The 20,793-nt window shown below is 43.1% G+C and overlaps 1 long non-coding RNA gene across 1 annotated transcript; it reads left to right on the top strand.

The window, feature by feature from the left end:
* Positions 1–606: 606 nt before the first annotated feature.
* Positions 607–15,629, top strand: LOC102556513 (uncharacterized). Its single transcript, XR_005499282.2, has 4 exons — positions 607–717; positions 13,215–13,308; positions 14,916–15,045; positions 15,331–15,629. It is a non-coding gene; the product is annotated as an uncharacterized LOC102556513 (long non-coding RNA).
* The last annotated feature ends 5,164 nt before the right edge of the window (positions 15,630–20,793 follow it).

Below are 20,793 nucleotides of genomic sequence, written 5' to 3'. Positions count from 1 at the left end.
TGCCATATACTTTGGCTGAATGTCCTCTCTGTACCTCCCCCTCTCTTCCTTCTTGCTATGGCCATTCCTTCCCCCCAATCTCACTTGTAATTTTTTACATGTATGTATAACATCATTTGATATACCTACTGTCATGTTTATGTGTGTATGTGTGTGTATGCGTGTGTGTGTGTGTGAAGTGTGTATGAATGTGTGTGTGAAGTGTGTATGAGTGTGTGTGAAGTGTTTGTGTGTGTGAGTGTGAGTGTGTGTGAGTGTGTGTGTGTGTGTGTGTGTGTGAAGTGTGTGTGTGTGTGTACCCATGTGTAGGTCTCTGGATGTCTGCATGTATGTGTATGTCTCTATATAAAATCTAGGATTCACAAGTGAGAGAAAACATGCAAAGTCCGCCTTTATGAGTTTAAATGATGTGTTTTCTCTAATTATAATTATGGTACTTAATCTTTAGAGAAATGCAGGAATACTAGGGGTTCAAAGAAAAAAATTATAAAGGAATACTGTGGCTTCCAAAGAAAGCTGCTAGCTGTTCGGATCATTAGGGAAGAGTGCCCTCTGCCGGAATTTGTGGGTTATTGCAATAAGCGCTGTGTGCTACTCTGGAATCCTTCCAGATCTAGGAATGTAATTGGAAAGTTCCCCTGCGGCTACCGTACTTGCCCTCCAGTTTAAGGGCAGCTGAGAAGAGACCTGTTCCCTGCACACTCCCTGTTCCAGGAGGTAAGTGTCTTAGATAGAACTTCAATCCAGGGCTCTAGCCTCCACACCTATGGCATTTCCTTGGTGAAACAAAAGCATGGGGAAGTCAGGAAGCAGTTCCTGACTATAGGAACCTATCCTGCTTCCTGCCCTGGCCCTGGCACCATCTTCCACCAGAGCACACCTGGCTATGAGACCTTAAACATCAACTCTGGAGTCCTCGTCTTCTTATCCGCGACATGGTGGCCCCAGATTGCATGTCGAGGTGTTCTGGGGGACCTTAGAGTGCCTCGTGTGACACTGTTGAAAGACAGAGAAGAGGATGTAGAGAGAAGCTACCGTGAAGGAGCTCCCTCTGCTTCCACGATGGAGATGGAATTCAGTTTCCATCCATTGAGGTTTTACTAGGGGTCAGGTCTTTCCTTGGGGTGGGGCGGGGGTTGTCGAGCTTATTTTGCTGAGGTTTTGGTTTTCAGTTACAGTCCCTGAGGTTGAAACAGGTAGCTCAGATTGTCCTTCAACTCTTGGTGCACTTGCCTCCACCTCCAAGTGCTGGACTTGGAGTGTGTGAGATTATATTCTCCAAGGTTGGTTATTTTAGGGGTCGTTGTTCTTTGCTTGTATCTGTGGTGAGAATTCTTTCTATGGGGAAATATGAACAACGTCTACCCTCCTCGTCAGGTCCCAGCAACAAACAAACTATGAATCCATCAAAGTTCCTGGGGAACTGACGGGCTTACCACAGAGTGTGAGTAAGGAGTGTGGGTTACCCCAAAACAGAGGTACTGGAAATTCTTCAGCAGCATTGGTGATGGCTTCCCAAAGAAAGGGAACCCTCTCACTTCCCCTCCCAGTATTCTCTAGCACCTCCTAAGGCTTGAAGTCTCTGAGGCTGCAGGCGATTAAGGCAAATTGGAATACAAATGGCTGGAATCACTGGTGGGGCACCAGAGGACCTGGCAGGACCTCTGTGCCTTGCCAACAGTCATCCGACTAGATCTTCAGGGCCTCTTGCAAGCAGGAACGACTGGTTTGGTGAAAATGGCAGCTGTCTTGCTCAAAGGAGCACATTCTAGGACACATAACTGCACAAGTATGGTCTATTGTAAACCCAGTCAGTACAGATGTATACCATGCAATGACCCAATCAAGCATTTCCCCTCCTCAGGCATCAATTATGCTTGTTCCGGTGACCTTTGAGCCTCTAGTTATCTTGTAATGCAACATAGATTATTCTAGACAGTAGTTACTGTACTCCTACCTAATCTCCTACCTTCCCATCTCCCTGCCTACCAGGTTTTATTCATAGATGCTTTTCAATGTATGATTCAGCCAGCTTCTAAACCCGCCAGCCTCCTGAACTGCACAGGAGACCTGTCCCAGCTTAGCTCAACACCTGCGTTAGCCTAGCGGTACACAATCGTCTGACACGCCTTCCGGATAGAAAGTGTTGACTGTCTCATTGTATGGGCACACTTCCGCACCATCATAAAAGCCACAGATCACTTAATATTGTGTGGATTGATTCTAAAAAAAGAAAGACTTTTTTCTCCAAAACCATTCAGAAAATGATATCTAAAGTCCATCTTTCTCTGATTCCTGCCCTACACTCCCCCCTTCCCTGGTTTTCAAGCTGTGCTATAGAGAACACAGTGAGAGCAAGGATGACCTAGTTTTCCCAGTGAGCTGCAGCCAGTTTCTCAGTCTGTTGACAACACTGGTTCCCTCCAAAATCCGTTTCCTAACAAGCTCAATAATTGTCTCATACCCAGGGTTGTTCTGCATCTTCTGTGAAGCAACTGGTTCGACCAAATACAACCTCTCTGAGCTTGTCAGGAAGACTTGTGACTATAGCGTGTGCAGGGGAAGCTGACACAATCCTTTGAAAAACCTTTCTAAAGTTTCACATGGAAGATGTGAAACCCCCAGGAATGGGGAGGAAGCTTAATGGATATTCACATTTAAACACCTAAACCCCAGGAATAGCGAGATGATTGAGAGGCTACAGTGCTTGCCCTACAAGCATGAAAGCTAGAGTTCAAATCCCAGTGCCCATGTAAATGCCAGGCAGGTGTGAGGGCACATCTCAATTCCCACAAGACGTCAAGAGAGAACAACTCCCGAGAGTTGTACACGCACATGTACACACGAGCAAACGTGCACATGCACACATATTTAAGCCCTTTTTTGGGTGCTACTCAGTGGTAGAGTATCTGCCCAGCATACACAAGCCACTGAGCTGTTTCCAGCACCAGAAGAAAGTAAGAGGTCCGACTAATGGCCACCCGAATTCTAGACACTGTGAAGCTGGGTTCTACCGGTTTCGTAAAATGGATGAGATTTTTAAATTCTTACTAGGCCCAGTAGAATTCTTTGAATCAACAGTAGCTTCTGGGAAAGCCCCACTTTTTATATACTTGAGAGGTCCCAGGCTCAGAGCTCAGGAATGAACTAAGCTAACATCACTGTTTCATGATTAATTGTAAACTACAGAATAATTCCTTGGGTTTTTGGAAAGCACCAAATAATTTTCAGAGCACTTCACATGAGCCCCTCCAGGCAAGTACCTCAAGAAACCACAAATCCAGGACTGTAAACCCAGTCAAAGGCCCATGGCTAGGGAGGTAGGTCATAGGCCCTAGTTGGGAACTCATTATTGTTGTTTAGATAAGTCGGCATGGTAAAAAGCTGCAGTCTAAATATCAGTGTTTATATCCACAGACACTCCTTGCATTCTTAATCAGAGAAGCTTGTCTTTGCAGTGAATGCAGAGACTCACAGCTGCTCAAGATGCTTAAAATATATGATGGTTGAGTGCTCGGCCCTAAGCAGGACCTTTGTAAACCCCCTCTAATGTTCAGGAAACGCTGCAAGAGAAAGCAGAGAGGGTAAGCGCCAGAAGATAGGGGCCGGGGAGCGTTGCTATTTTCAGGGCACAGCCTAGCCATGGCAGGCAGGAGCTCACAGCAGCTGTGACTGCTTGCACTGGGTCAGCAACAAGACTGGGGTGCCAGCGTCCCTTTGCCCTCAGTTAGCTGTGAACCAAACAGTGACCTGCCCGCTCAGCTCCAAAGGGTAGTTGTAAACCCATGGCCAAAACAGAGGGTGCTGGTTAAAAACAATGTGCTGTAAATCAAATGGTCACGAAGGTGAGGAGACCTGTGGGGTGGAGAGAGTGGAACAGCGTGGGGGAGAGAGTAATGGCGGGGGAAAAAGGGTAAGCAGGATTCGCCAAAGTCATGTATGAAACTGTCAAAGAACAAATTTACTTTTTTAAGGTGACTTTCTCCTAGAAGCTCATCTTGGTTTACTCACTTGTTATGCAAGGCCAAGAGTGTTTCCTGCCTGTACCCCAGTGTAATCTCCAAGCAGCCTCTTTGGCTGTGATCAGTGAGTTTGGGCACAGTGCATACTGTACCAGAGTTGGAAAAACCCTACTGTGGAAACGTCTCCTGGGGGAATGTGAACAAACGTCTACTCACCCAAACAGAATAGGGGCACCAACTACAGGGCACATAAGACTCCACCCAAGTCTAGGTGGATGAGCCAATGAGTTTATCCGGCCTACTTACAAGTGACACTCCCTGCCCCGCACAAACAGCGATATCACTAAAACGTCTTTCCCAGCATGGATGATCACTTCCTCAGAGCTGCAGAAATGCTATCTCTCAGCCCACTCCACTCAACCCTCCACATGCTATATATAATCCAGCCGCTCCGGAAACAGCATCCAGAAGGGGGCAGAATTACATAGAGCTGGCACAGGCATTCACGGCAGTGTGGCCAGGGTGTTGGTGAGAGTTTAATGACCCTCCTCACCTCCTTCTAAGTAGGGACAGCAACAGCCAAACTTGGAGGCCACTTGTGAGTAGTCACAGCTGCCGTGATGATGATGGTGATCGCCGCCATCCTTGGAGGAGAGCATCCTACAATGGGCCTTACACAATGGCAACATAGGCTGGCTCTTTAGGCCGGAGTAGGAAGAGCTGGGGGGAGGGAGGACTATGTGTCTACTCCCTATCGAGGGAGTGATAGAAGTTTCCTTAGGCATGGTCATTATTGGCTCTGTTATAAAAGGGTCACCAGGACTGGTTTATCCAGTAGTAGTAAGGCACCTGAAGCTCTTGCCTTCTGGATACATGCTGGTGGCGGATCCAGGTGCCTCATGCAGAGCTGAGAGCATCCCCTCTGGGACACTCATACTCAGTATTGTCAGTGGTGCCTGGTCAGACAAGGCATGAGGACACCCACTGTAGGGACCCACGTAGATTCACAGATGGTTAAAATAAAAATGATGTTACTCTGCTGCTACCACAAGCGACCTCAGGCCTCCCTGGCACATATGCTTGAAAACAAAGTATTGGCCAGGACCTTTTCTCCCACTTCTTTCCTTGTAGCATCCTCCAGAGATCAGTAGTGAATAGGCTGCAGCTGGCTCCAGGCAAAATTCCTGTCAGCCAAGGAGCTCTCAGAAGAGAGCTCCACCAACACCAGGGCTACTGGACTTTCTTAGGCTGTGCGTTTGGAGCAAGGCTACATCATCTAGGCGGGATGTATTAGTCAGGGATCTCTAGCGGAACAGAGCTGGAGGAGTGGCTCTATAAAATATACAGGAGGGATTCATTAGAATGGCTTACAGGCTGTGGGCTAGCTAAAGATAGCTGTCTACCAACTGAAGGATCAAGAATCTAGTAGTTGGGCTGGGGATTTAGCTCAGTGGTAGAGCGCTTACCTAGGAAGCACAAGGCCCTGGGTTCGGCCCCCAGCTCCGAAAAAAAAGAACCAAAAAAAAAAAAAAAGAATCTAGTAGTTGTTCCAGACATAAAGCTGACGTCTTAGCTGGTCTTCAGTAGGTGCTGGAATCCAGTGTGCTTTAATGTCAGTGAAGGAATGGACTTGCCAGTGAGAATGAGCACAAGCAAGGTCTTGAACATCCAGCAAGCTTCTTTCTTCCACAGCCTTAATAGAGGCTGTCCGCAGAAGGTGTGTCCATGATTAAAAATGGACCTTCCCACCTCACATGATTTAGTCAGTACCTCACAGGTAGGTATATGTAGCTACTTGAGTTTTAGCTAATTCTAGATGTAGTCAAGGTGACAACCAGACAGCCATCATCCTGGACAGCCCCAGCACTCCACTGGGAGTTGGAATTAGTAGAAACTAATAATTCCTCCTGCATCTTGTAATTGATATAAACACCTATACTTGACAGTAGGACAACTGCCAATGCCACCACTCTGGTCCTGACTCCCACAGGAAACTGTCAGTAGACTCAGTGAGTAGGCGCTCATCTCCTACCCCTTGCTTCCTCTAGATGGCAGCCTTCCTTCCTTCTGCTTTGCACAGTCTCCCTCCCTATAGTAGCACTCTCTGGAAGTCTGTGTTAGCATTGAGCCACAAGCCAGGTCTGGTTTCTGAGGATGCCACCTGTAAAGCTGATACAGAGGTATCTGGTGTCCCCAGGATGGGGGCGTGCAGGGCTCCTAAAGTAGCCCAAATTCAGCCATGTAGGGTCCCTCTCAAAAGAGCTCTGAATGAAGTCAATTCCTTTTCAGAAACAAGCAGCTCTGCGGATCTCAGGGGGCGTCATCTGTTCAAGCCTCAAAGCCACAAAACTCCAGAGCTAGGAGTGGCGCTGAGCTTTCGCCTTGCTCATTTAGAAAGGAGACTCTCCCTTCCTGGCTTTGGAGCTGGAAAGGGGATGCTGGGTTATTTTGTTTCTCTTTCTATGCTATTTTCCACCCCAGGCTGTTTGTTTGTTTGTTGTTTTAATTTTACAAAATATCCATATTCTATTTTCGAATGCTAGGGCTGCTCTTAAGATCACTAGGAATTTCTGGTCCCCCATTGCCTCCCAACTATGCTCCTAATCTCCAGAAACAGCCATGCACAACTATTGTTTAAACAAACATTTTCACAGGGGCTGGAGAGATGGCTCAATGGTTAGAGCACTGCACCCTCTTTCAGAGTTCTCAGGCCTGATACCCAGGAACTATGGCTGTCTGTAACTCCAGGCCCAGGGGATCCAGCACCCTCTTCTGGCTTCTGCAGATACCAGGTATACACACACACACATGGTACACATACATACATATGTGCAGGCAAAACACTCATACACAAGAAAAATAAAGTAAATATTTTTCAAAAATTAATAATTTCTTTTCTAAAAAACAACTTTATTTGTTTGAGTTTGTGTGTATGTGTGCTATGTGTGTGCAGGGGCCTGAAAAGACCTGAAGAGACCAAAAGAGGCTTGGGATTCTCCTGGAGCTCGAGTCACAGGTGGCTATGAGTGACCTCTAGGATTCTGGGAACCGAACGCAGGTCCTCTCTAACTAAGGCAAATCCTCTTAATCACTGAGGTATCTCTCCAGCCCTCAATGTTTTCATAATGTTATTGATAAGTCATGCGTATATTCTTAGACACATTCACACATTAAAAAGCAACTTCATATGTAAGGTAAATAGAACATGCCTGTAATTAGAGCATTCAGGAGACTGAGGCAGAAGGATTTCACATTCAAGGCCAACCTGGACTACTCAGTAAGACCCAGGAGAGGCCTAAGCTGGAGACTTAGAGAGATCAAGCTAATTCATATATTCATAACCTCAGATAGCAATTATTTATAGGGACAGCTTTTGAAATGTCCTTCAGCAGTTCTGAAATACACAGTAGATTTTTTTCCTCCCTTCCTTCCTTCCTTCCTTCCTTCCTTCCTTTCTTTCTTTCTTTCTTCTTCCCCTCTTCCTCTTCCTCTTCCTCTTCTTCCTCTTCTTCTTCCTCTTCCTCTTCTTCTTCTTTCTTTCTTTCTTTCTTTCTTTCTTTCTTTCTTTCTTTCTTTCTTTCTTTCTTCCTAAACATGGTTTCTCTGTGTAGCCCTGGCTGTCCTGGAACTTGATCTGTCACCTGCCTCTGCCTCCTGGGCGCTGGGATCAAAGGTGTGCTCAACCACTTCCTGGCTCACAGTGCCATACCCACCAAACTGAAAAATGGTTTGAGAACTTGCCTCAAATCCTGTCTGAGATTCAGTAGCTTTTGGTTAGCACCTCCCCTTTCCCACTCCCTGGGCCCTGCAACTACCCTTCAGTTTCTAGGAGCTTCATTGTTTTAGATCCAACAGGAGAATGAGGTCACTCGATATCTGTCTTAGTTAATTAACTAAGGAGGATATTTTCTATCTCTCTCTGCTGTCGTAAACTGCAAGGTTTCTTTCGTTTGAGAAGCTGAGTAGTATCCCATTGTGTATGTACACCACACTTTTTTTTAAAGAATTATTTATTAATTGATTTATTTTATGTATGTGAGTACACTGTAGCTGTCTTCATGACACCAGAAGAGGGCATCGGATCTCATTACAGATGGTTGGGAGCCACTATGTGGTTGCTGGGATTTGAACTCAGGACCTCTGGAAGAGCAGTCAGTGCTCCTAACCACTGAGCCATCTCTCCAGCCCCCTACACCACACTTTTTATCCACCTATCTGTAATGGATACTCAGACTGGTGCCATAGCTTGGTGATTGCATGTAATGTTGCAGTCACAGGAGGTGTCCATTTCTTTTTCATACCAACTTTAACTCTGAAGTAGAATTGCTGGTTTACATGGTAATTCTTTTTTTAGTGTTTATGAACCTCCACACCTTTTCCATGCCTACTTTATATTCCCACCAACAATGGACAAATGTTTTCTTTTCTCCACATTCTCATCAAAACCTGTTGCCTCTCACCTTAAGATAATATTTGTTCTGGAAGGCGTAAGGTATCTCACCGTGTCCTCTTTGCCGCCAAAACTCCAATGTCACGCATGTGCACACCCCAGGGAAGGGCCTGTCTCAATTGGGCGCTGCACACTGCCCTGTAGCATCCCCACCTGGATGAGGTTGACATCTGATGACGTGAAGGATTAACATACTGGCCAAGAAAGACCTGACTCCCCCTAAATCAGTGTGATCCCGACGGACTCATGGTGTGCCCCGAGTCTGTTGAGGGACTCAAATGGTGTGCCCCGAGTCTGTTGAGGGACTCATATGGTGTGCCCCTAGTCTGTTTTGTGACTGGTAATAAAATCTTGAGAATCCTTAAGGCCGTGCCTCCCCGAGGATGATCTCTACCATTTGCCTAAGAAAGAAGTGGCTGTCTGCAAGCATCTTGAGAGCAACAGAAAGGATAAGGGTGCTAAATCCCATCTGACTCTGATGGAGAGCAGAGCCCACCCATTGGCTCGTTTTAAGACCAAGCGGGTCCTCCCAACAAACTTGATACCTGGGTGGTCCACAGCTTCTGCTCTGTGGCATAAAATCTCTTGGGTACTTGATATATATATATACAGGCATGTGTGGTTGGTAGCAGATGCCTGTAATCCCAGCTTTCGGGAAGCTAAAGCAGGATGAGTATTGTAATTTGAGGACAGCCTAGACTACAAAGAAATACTAAAAAAAAAATTATTACTTAAATTAGATAAAATAAAATTAGGAAGTTATTTGCAAAACATAATATAATTTGCAAGTGGTTTTAAAATGTTAAGGGAGACAACACGCAATAAAGGTATGTCCACCAGGAATCATTGAGCAACAAATGAAGTCGCAAAAAAGACTGCAGAAGTTATTAGCATCCCACAAATACACAGAAGCAGGAGGAGGCGGTGCTTCATTTCTCTCTGCACGTGACAAGCCATCAATCAGAACTTGAGTAGTATGAACAGGTCTGTGCTGGTTCATAATCAGTAATGTTGAATTCAACCTAACCTCCTCAGTGAGCGCTGCCCTTTCCAGTACTGACATATTTATAAAAATCAGCCTTCTGTAAGGCCCAAAACAAAACCTGTATCCATTCCAAAGAAGTATGAGAAAAGCATACCCAGCATGCTGCTGAGACACAGTGAAGGTGGGAATTGGGACCCAGACATGCTCACACACTGCTGATGGGACGCGGAATGGTACCATACTTTGCAGTATCTACTTTGGTAGTTTCTTAATCAGTCACACGACTACTGTGTGTCCAGATCTCTCACTCCCAGGCACCTACTATGGAGAGAAGAAAGCTCTTGTCCATATTACCCAAGTGCACATATATGCAGGTTCGTCTGGAATTGCTAAACACTAGATCTCACCTGCTGTGGCTTAACTAGGGCCTAGCTCCTTGACCTTGTATAGAAATCTCCAGAGCTCATGTTAATAGCATTAAGAGTGTAGAAATTAGTGTTAGAGGATGTGGAAACTGATCAGGTTTGGATAAAGTCATTAGGGTGGAACCCCAAGACTGGTGGCTTTAAAAGAAGAGAACTCAACTTTGCACCAGAGAAGCAGAGACAGGAGGATCAAGCAGGTTCAAGGCCAACCTAGACTAAAGTGTAAGTTCCAGCCTAATCTTGACAACAGGGTGAAACCCCAACAACAGAGAGAGAGAGAGAGAGACAGAGAGAGAGAGAGAGACAGAGAGAGAGACTGAGAGAGAGACAGAGAGAGAGATAGAGAGAGACAGAGAGACAGACAGAGACAGAGAGACAGACAGAGACAGAGAGACAGACAGAGACAGAGAGACAGAGACCAGATGCAGACATGGACATGTACTTTCTCTATGACACATCCTGTCTCAAGGCTCTGCTAACAAGAAGGCCACCATCAAAACTGAGCCAATGCCAGCACTATGACCTTAAGCCTCCAAAACTGCAAACTAAATAAACCTATTTACTTTATAAAGTCAGCCTGTTTTGAGTATTTCATTATAGTAATGAAAGACTGACAAGCAGATGAGTGGATAAGCAAGTGGTTGTGGCTTTGGAGACTGCAGATGGGTCCATATGTCCTCTTGGTTTGTTGATACTCCATGATCATGTCATTTGTCAAAATCTAGTAAACTACACATTTAAACCCACATACTTTATTGAACATCTTTTATGCCTCAGTTGTTTCAACCCAACCCTAGGAATAAAGTTAATGAAAACTACATGAGACCTATACGAAGAAACTCTCAAACACTTATTTTTCTCCTTTTAAAACACATAAAATAAATAGAGTCTAATAGAAAGACAGTTTACCCATTGGTAGGGACACTCTATTTCAAAAATTGGGTGCAATAAAAGTACCACAAAATGGCCAGGCGGCAGTGGTGACACATGCCTTTACTCCTAGAACTTGGGAAGCAGAGGTAGGCAGATCTTTGAGTTTGAAGTCAAACTGGTCTATATCATCTCATCTATATCATATCTATATCTATAATCTATATCTATATATATCATCTATATCTATCATCTATATTATCTATATCATCTCATCTATATCATCTGTATCATCTATATCATATCATCTATATCATATCTATATTTATATCATCTATATCATCTATATCTATATCATCTATATCATCTTATCTATATCATCTATATCATATCATCTATATCATATCTATATCTATAATCTATATCTATATCTATCATCTATATCTATATCTATATCATCTATATCATCTATATCATCTCATCTATATCATCTATATCATATCATCTATATCCTATTTATATTTATATCATCTATATCTATATCATCTATATCATATCATCTATATCCTATTTATATTTATATCATCTATATCATCTATATCTATATCATCTATATCAATCATCTATATCTATATCATATCTATATCTATATATCTATGTCTATATCTATCTTAGTTAGGGTTTTAGTGCTGTGAACAGACATCATGACCAAGGCAACTCTTATAAGAACAACATTTAGTTGCCGCTGACTTACAGGTTCAGAGGTTCAATCCATTAGCGTCAAGGCAGGAACATGGCAGCATCCAGGCAGGCATGGTGCAGGAGGAGCTGAGAGTTCTACATCTTCTTCTGAAGGCTGCTAGCTGAATACTTATTTCCAGGCAGCTAGGATGAGGGTCTTAAGCCCATGTCCACGGTGCCACACCTACTCCAACAGGACCACACCTCCTAATAGCAGCACTCACTGGGCCAAGCATATACAAACCATCACACACACACACACACACACACACACACACACACACACACACAATTAATTTACTTTTTCATTTGAGGTTCAAATTGATTTCAAAATTACTGTAGAACAATTATCAAGTGAAAACACCAAGGATGTCCAGAAACAGAAGAGCAGCATGTGTACAGGAACGGAGCAGCAGCGGAAGGGAGCCAAGCACACAGGCCAACCCAGAAGTAGACAGAGCCTGACATATGAAAAAGATGGTAGACCAGAAGGAAGGGCAAGGGGACCACTAAGACTGTCCACCAGGACGACTATGGCTTACTCAACTTCACCAATAGAATTAGTGAGTTGGACTCACAGGGTCAAGGGCCATTCCAAGTACCAAGTTGGTGCTGCTGGCAAAAGGCTTCAGTCCCTCCCTAACTATTGATAAGTTAGGTTGTTGTCCCTCCCTCCATCATGACAATCCTAGAGTAGTAAAATGCCATTGAAGGAATCAGAGAAAGAACTGGAAGAGCTTGAAGGGGCTCAAGACCCCTTATGAACAACAATGCCAAGCAACCAGAGCTTCCAGGGACTAAGCCACTACCCAAAGACTATACATGGACTGACCCTGGACTCTGACCTCATAGGTAGCAATGAATATCCTAGTAAGAGCACCAGTGGAAGGGGAAGCCCTGGGTCCTGCTAAGACTGAACCCCCAGTGAACTAGACTGTTGGGGGGAGGGCGGCAATGGGGGGAGGGTGGGGAGGGGAACACCCATAAGGAAGGGAAGGGAGAGGGGTTAGGGGGATGTTGGCCTGTAAACCGGGAAAGGGAACAACACTCGAAATGTAAATAAGAAATACTCAAGTTAATAAAAAAAAATAAACCATCAAAGTTCTATGGCAAAGCATGGATGAATACTTTCATATTTATGGAATGAAAAAACAAGTAAATTAAGAATGAAAAATTTAAATGTATAATGGGAAAGACTGGTTGACTTTTAGTTTTAAAACTTTGGCGGAGGCCAGCAAGACAGCTCAGCAAGTATGGGAGCTTTCTGACAAGACTGACGACCTGTGTTCAAACCCTGAAACCCACGTGGTGGAGGAAGAAAAACGACTCCTGAACTGTCCTCCGACCCAACACACACACACACACACACACACACTCTCTCTCTCTCTCTCTCTCTCTCTCTCTCTCTCTCTCTCTCTCTCTCTCTCCCCCCCTCACACACACACACACACACACACTCTCTCTCTCTCTCTCTCTCTCTCTCTCTCCCCCCCCCCACACACACACACACACTCTGCATAAATGAATGTAAAAATGTCAAATATATATAAATTAAAAATATATGTAAAATGTATATAAGCAGCAACAGACTAGTTTCCTCAGTTAAAAGACCATCCCCTGCATATCAGTACAACAAATCTAAATAAATGATCGAATCAAAGAGCAATGCTCGTCAAGCCTGTGAAAAAGCAACCAAATCTTATTAGAATCAGTATGAACTGAAGAATGATTTTAAATGACTGACAACTGTAAGTATTCATTGTCTCTAATAATTTTTACAGATTGAAAATTCATACATGCCTCTACTGGACATTTCTGGGCTGGGGTCCATTGAGAAGCTGCCATCATCAAAAAGCCAAGCGTCTTATACTGTAGGTTAGTTCCCTATATCGGTTGTTCAATTGTATAGGGGGTGGTGTCATAAAATTTTTGCCATCAATAAAATATTACCGAAAGTGCAACAACCAAAACTACCATTCAAACTCAAGTGTGTCCCATGGTATGAGTGGCAGCTCTTCCCATGTGCTACACAGGGCAGGGCTCTGCACTTCACATGTGTGACAGGACACAAAACGCTAATTCATTTAACAACCATGTATAAGCATTCCCTATGTGCCCAGCGGTACAATAGTAACTCATAATGACCCCATGGAATTGGTAACCTCCATTCTGTACAAGTAATTGAGACACAGAGAAGTTAATGAACATTAAAAAAATCACTCAGTAATAAAAAGGAAAAACCCAACCTTTCAATCTGCCTCCAAATTTCATGTTTTTTAAATCATTAAAGTGAAATAGTTTTGTTTATTTATTGTCTCAAGAGATCCTTTTACTACTGGATAGTTTCTCTTCTCAATCAAATTCCCTAAACTTAAGGTCCAGTCCAGTATATTCAATGTGTCTTTTGAAAATGTGATTGAAACCTCCCTCTCTGTTTCACTCCATGGCCAGGGCATAGAGTCACCACAGAAAGCAGCAGAAAGGATCTGCATTATTACTTCCTGGTAATGCCCCTCTCCTGGGCAGGAGGAGAGCTAGGAGAACCCTGCCTTCCATGTTACAAGCCTGCCTTACATCATTGTCTGTTAACATGATGTGGACAGTGGTAACTCCAACCAGTCCTGTTGGTGATGGGCACTGTGCTATTAGGAGAACTAGCCTCATCTTCAGGGTGATTGACAGCTAGTGATGTCATGTTACATTCCTGAGATGTCTTATGTCTTGTCGTTGCTCACTGTGGTGGTCCTAGCAAGACTCACCCTCCCTATGTCATCTGTTCTCATGGCAATCCATGAGCCTTTGGGTATACACAGGTTCTCTCTCCCATTTTTAAGCTGCTGTCAAGTAGGGCAAATTGCCCTCGTCCTTCTGCCCTGGCACATGTTTCTCTCACAGCAGAGGGGTCAACTAACTGAGCAAGCTCATAATCAACAGCCAGAAACGCCAGGGGCCTCTCCCTATAGTCGCTCCCAAATGCTAGAGGAGGTTCTTTTCTTGGGTCTCCTGACTTGCCTTTGATAGATGAGTAGTGGAAAGACCAAGACTACATGGCCCAGACAGTGCCTTCCTTCTTCCCAGACCTCTGTGGGTGAGAAACCCTGTGCCCCAGACTGTCCATGGTTTTCTAACTCTGCTCCCTGGAATGCAAGTTCTTGAGCTGTCTCAACAGTAAAGGATACTGTGAGTGAATCCATTTTGAATGAATGCCATACTCTGTTTCTCTTGACTCCCTTTTCTTGAAGTTTTCCCCCTTTTATTAGATTCTGTAAGCATATTAAAGGCTCCGAGGATTCCCTAAGATGTCTCTGTCTGTGCTTTAATTTGGCATTTCTCAAACTAATTTGACTATGCACTTCATTTTGCTTCACATTTATATGCTGTCCTGGTCACAAGCCCTAGCAGCAGAAGCCTTTGTCCTGGACCCCACATGTAAGGAACATTCCTAGGAACTAGAGAAAGGTGGTCATCTATTGCTTTTCCAGCCTCTGCACCCTCAAACTCCAAGGTGACTGTGGGAAAACATAATGAAAGTGTGTGGGTGACTCTGCTGGAGTGTGGATGCTCCGAGCTGGCTAGGAGTCTGGAGAAGAGCCAAGTGGGCGAAGCACTTAGGTAAGAGAAAAGAAAAATGAATGTGCAAAACCCTTCTCAGATAGCTGGAAACAATCCATCTTTATATAACCAAGCATCTTTCCCTGGTGTAGAGAGACTTCTTTTTCTCTTCTTTCTTTGTATATGAGTCAGGGTGGTTGCAAAACATTCTGTGGACTCAGCCATGAAAACTGTTTTAAAAACCATGTGACAGGTGACAGCAATACCTTGTATTTGTCACTACATGGATATTTTATGCTAGAAAGGCAAATAACTTTTCATAAACATTTTTGTTTAATCCTATAGGTACAGTAGTGGCACACATACCTTGGCAGTAACCAATGGCTCTCTAATTGGACTGAAGACTCTCATAACAAGAGGGATACTATGTGTGATAACAGAAAGCTAGCTAAGAGACAATAAAAGTCATGATACCGAAAATAATACGTAGTGAAATTGAAGTATTTTATAACGTTCTATGATAATGATCATTTATATAAGCTAACCCATTATAATGATATGCATGGCATGTAAACTTGCTGACTTGTTTCTAAATCTTATTTGAAAATATTATTCACAATTAAAGTTGTTACAGCTCAGGCAAAGCAGTGCTTTTTTTTTTACTTTAATTTTTTAAAAAAATTTCATGTCTACGAGTGCTTTATTGTTGTTGTTTGGTTGTTTGGTTGGATTTTTGAGGCAGGGGTTTCTCTCTGTAACAGCCCTAACTGAGTGCTGGGATTAAATGCATGTGCCACCATTCCCAGCTTTCTTTTTTACTGAGTGTTTTGCCTACATGTATTTCTGTGCACTGCAAGCAAACCTGGTGGCCGAAGTGGCCAAAAGAGGGCATTGGATCCCCTGGAACTTGAGTTTCAGTTGGTACACATCATGTGGGTACTGGGAACCAAATCCAGGTACTCTGCAAGAGTAGATTGTACTCTTAATCACTGAGCTCTCTCTCCAGTCTGCCTTTTATTTTTAGGTATGTGTTTGTTTGCTTGTTTGCTTGTTTGTTTTTAAGAACAGGCATTTACCTTGTTGCACATTCTGGCCCTGACCTCCTAGACTTAAGTGATCCTCCTGCCTCAGCCTGCCAAATAGCTGAGAACTCTGGTGTGTGCCACTGTGTTGTACTCTGTTTAAAAACATCTCTTAGGGTCTGTGTTCCCTGACAGCCCATTGTGACTAAAGACCTGGTTCCCAGGAGAAGTGGCCAGGTGATAGGACTTTTTAAAGTGGGGCCTCATGGGAGGTCTTTATGTCACTGAGAAATATACTCGGCAAGGCTGATAGGTACCAGCTCCTTCCCACTCCTCTTCTCTCTCTGTCTCATCCTGGATCAGCTCTGTTGTTTGCTCATGCATACTTCAACCACTGCTCTCTGCCATGATGGGTTGGAGCCAAGAACTGCGCTAATGTCAGCACCATGTACTTGAACTTCCAAAATGTGAGCTAAATGAACTTCTCCTTCTTCAGAAGTAGCTTGTGTCCAGTATTTCATCCCAGTGATAAATAGCTAGTCAACATACTATTGAAGAACTGCAATAAGGTATTATAGACATTAGTCATATCTGTTTTTACATTATTGTCAATAAAATGCATCTTTTAAATCTCGATTTTGCTAAGATAAAGGATAGGAAGTAAATATTGAGGGGAAATAAAAACAGAGTCTCCTGTAGTCCAGACTGACCTCCAACTTGATATGTAGCCAAGACTGACCTTGAGCTCCTGATCCTCCTGCCTCTGTTTTCCAAGGCCTGGAGTTACAGCTGTGTACCACACCTGGTCACATGTGCTTGATAATTCATCATCATTGATTTCTACCATCTTTTGGATGCATAAAGAAGTTTGTCCTTTTGAAGATGTTTGTCAAAGTAGGTAAATAGTACCCATTTTATCTAACGTGTGTTGTCATGATTCACAAGCGGTGCCACTGCAGCCTACACCCTTGACCTGGGTCTTGGAAATGTTCAGAGCAGGCCTATGTTTACTTATGAAGAGCCTACAAGAGTCTTCCTTGGAACAGTTGTTTGGGAGAAGTTGATGTACAGTGTGGTTTCCTATTCTGTTTTCACCTCACCATGATGTACTGTCAACATCTTTCACTATTCTTTCCCCTCAAACGTTATTATCTTCACAGTAATTGTATAGATTGGTTCACTGACGTTTCTGTCATAATATGCAGGATTAGCCCGACGTCTTTTGCTCCAACTGTGAGATTCTTCTCTTTTTTTTTTTTTTCCGGAGCTGGGGACCGAACCCAGGGCCTTGCGCTTCCTAGGCAAGCGCTCTACCACTGAGCTAAATCCCCAACCCCCAACTGTGAGATTCTTGACCAATGAGGTTTATAATTCAGTGTTTCACATCATCTGTCAGCATCTGATGGTTGTGGGATTTAGGGATCAGATGGCTAAAATGGGCCCGTGAATCACTGTTTAGTATTTACATGCATTGCTCAGGGGAGGCAGAGCATGTCCTACTGATCCTATGGCAGATTCAAGATGCATTCTATACTGCTCCAGGGAGCCATTACCAATGGTTTGGAATTGACACAGTGGGTGAAACCTATTTGCCTTTCTCTAGTGCGCCTAACTGAATAAAAGAGCCTCCCCTTTGGGGAAGTTTAAATGTCACTGACAAGTGACCTTTAATGACCTGAGCAAGATTCTGAGTTTCATCTAAGAATTCTCTCTCCCATTCCTGAAGTCATTTCTAAAGTGACAACTCCCTTTCATCCTTCAGGGACTTGTTTAAAGAAGGAAACATTAGGCATACAAGCACATGTGTGGCATTCAGGTCACAATTTTTAAGTCACGGCTCCAAAACTCAATAAATGTTTTTATTTTGAAGTAAACTTTATTCAAGCGTAATAGTTATAGTGAAGAAAATCTTGCATGCAGCTTGATGAATTAGCATAAATGAACATAGCTGTGCAGCCAATCCCCTGTGAGAAATAAACACTTAGCACCCCAAAGTCCCCATGCCTTTTCAAATTCCATCTTTCTTCATAAAAGCAACCACTGTTGCTTCAATGCCATTGACAAGTTCTGGACTTGGTGTCAGGAATGGCGTGGGATTCGCTCTTCCCCATGCCTGGCTTCCCTGTTTGACATTCTCATGTAATCCGTGCTACTGCATGTAGTGTCCATTTGCTCTCTCCATTCTCATGAGCTATAATGTGATTGCCTCACGGTACGTTTACCCACTCCAGTGCTGGCTTATTTCCAGCTCTTGACTACACGAATACTGCTTCTCATCAACCTGCTGTGCCTGACTTGGTCGTTCACATTTACACACATGGAAGACTAAGCCACCTCAACTGTGGTGACAGCTCCAACTTTAGTGAACATGAGCACACGATTTCAAATTGTTCTGGTGGAGTCCTTTCTTAGTCTGTGGTCATCTGTGGTTGGAAAAATTAAATGACAATTTTCAGAAGTAAATAATTCTTGTTGAAACAACCTTGATCACATCACAGTGTTAGAATTATTCTGCTCTTTGATTGTTATTATTAATTGCTCACTATGCCTAATTGATAAATTAAACTTTGTCATAGTGTGTATGGGGACTATGTTCCTTTAGATCCGTCAGGCCCCTCAAATAATTCATATTACATCCTTATTTTTTGCATAATTGAGAAATTATATATTTTCTAACTCCTGTATGTACAGCTCCTTCCCATAGCTTTAAGGGCTGTCCTGAGGTCCTGGCGTTTACCATTTTGCTGAGAAGTAGCAGTACCTCAAACTCATGCTGTTTCTAATTCTCATGGAGTCATTAGCGTTAGCAGGGAGGACATTCCTCAGAGGGATGAGAAATATGTACATTAGTATACAAACAAGCCATCTACCCATGGCAGCCATCAACATCGGGGCCCTGTCCCAGGGTCAGGAACCCTGTCACTCTGTCCTTTCAGGGCCACACCAGGCTTGGCAATACACATGTGGATTAGTAACTGATCTTGCAGTTTTAACTCACAGTCTGTTAGTCTACTTTCATTCTAAAACCTACTGTCTTGATCACTGCATATTGAATTAATATTGGAAAATATTAATACCTAGTAGCATCAGTCCTTCCAGTTTGTTCTTTAATATTTTCAAGTTTCTACTCTGGTTTACTACATTTTATATATGTTTTGGTTCTTTTTTTTTTTTTTTTTTTTCAGAGCTGGGGACAGAACTCAGGGCCTTGCGCTTCCTAGGCAAGCGCTCTACCACTGAGCTAAATCCCCAACCCCTTATATATGTTTTAGAAGCAAGATCCACATTGTTAGGGTCCAGGAATCACTGAAGAATTATAGCCAAGACTCAAATAGTATGCAAAAGCGAAGAGCATTCCCTGCTGAATGAATGCAGGGAATTTCCTCTATTCCGGAATGGAGACCCCTAGTGGGCTGGCAGGCCCAGCTTTGTCAGTTAGAGGAATTTGGGAGGGATCTGTGCCCTTTTACCTTGATTGGTTAGCTCTATCTCTAAGGCCTGACTAATTCTATAATTGGTTGGGGCTCTGGAGACCTCCCTGGGGTGGCTGGGGGAGGGGAGGTTGTCACTTATTCATTCTAGCTACCCATTCTTACCTGAGGCCAGATGACAATTTGCCCTTGGATTGGCTGCCCAAGACTGTGGTTGGCTGACCCACAGGTTTCTGGATCCGGATTCTCATTTCTAGGAAACAGAAACTTAGGCCTGGTCTCCCGAACTGTCAGTTTGCAGTCTGTCATGGAGTCAGACTGGCCCTGAGCTTAGTCCTCTAAACATACCTCAAAAAGCACTGGGATTTTAATTTGGCTTAATTAGAACCCATAGATTAGTTTAAGGTGGAATAATATATTTATAATATTAAGTTCCAGGATATGTGCACAAATCCATTGATATGTTGGTATTATCTTTAATTTGCCTATATAATGCTCTATGTAATGCTCTAAACTCTGTCTATGGTTCTTATAATCTTTCACTGATTTATTCATAAGTAGTTGGTTTCTGGTACTATTACAAATGATGACATAGTTAAAATTTCACTTTATAACTGTTGCTATTATAAAGAAATACATTTATTTTTCTTTTGAATTACGTTAATGTGTATGAGTGTTTGTGTGCATGTGTGTCTGTGCACCATGTGAATGCACTGCCCACAGAAGCCTGAACAGAACAGCAGATCCCCATGCGGGTGCTGGGAACCGAAACTGCTCCTCTAAAAGAGTGGCCGATGCTCTCAGCCTCCACAGTTAATTTTTCTGAAGCAATATTGTCACCAATAACCTTGCTGAATTGACTTCTTGATTCTAATAGCTACCAGTTTTTTAAATTATTACATGCATAATTAAAATTTAAGTTTAAAAAGTGGATTTAATATTTTCCAACCCTGTGTGTTTTGCTTACCATATTTCAGAGGCCAAGAACTCTAGAGTGGTCTTAAATACAAGAAATAGTTTCAGATGCCTTTTTGCTCATAATTCTAGAGAAAGTTTTCAATATTCTACCACTAAATGGAATGTTTTTTCAGGTATTTTATGGATATCTTGTATTTGAGTTAGAAAATCCCTATTTCTAGTTTTCTAGGATATTTTATACCTTTTTTTTTAAACTTAAACACTTTCCCGAAATCCCTTTAAAGAGTCACTTTTTTTCTCCTATAATATATTAATGTGATGACAACAGTTGGTGTTAGAATAATGCCTTATGTTCTGTGCAAAGGTTGTCTTTTTATTATTTAAATACTGATTTCTGTACCAGTAGAGAGTTGAGAACAGGCCAGACGTTGGTATTC

This window comes from Rattus norvegicus, chromosome 1 (assembly GCF_036323735.1).
Source record: "Rattus norvegicus strain BN/NHsdMcwi chromosome 1, GRCr8, whole genome shotgun sequence".
Taxonomy (NCBI): Eukaryota; Metazoa; Chordata; class Mammalia; order Rodentia; family Muridae; genus Rattus; species Rattus norvegicus.
Note: the sequence above shows the minus strand (reverse complement) of the source record. Positions and strands in the feature narration are given on the sequence as shown.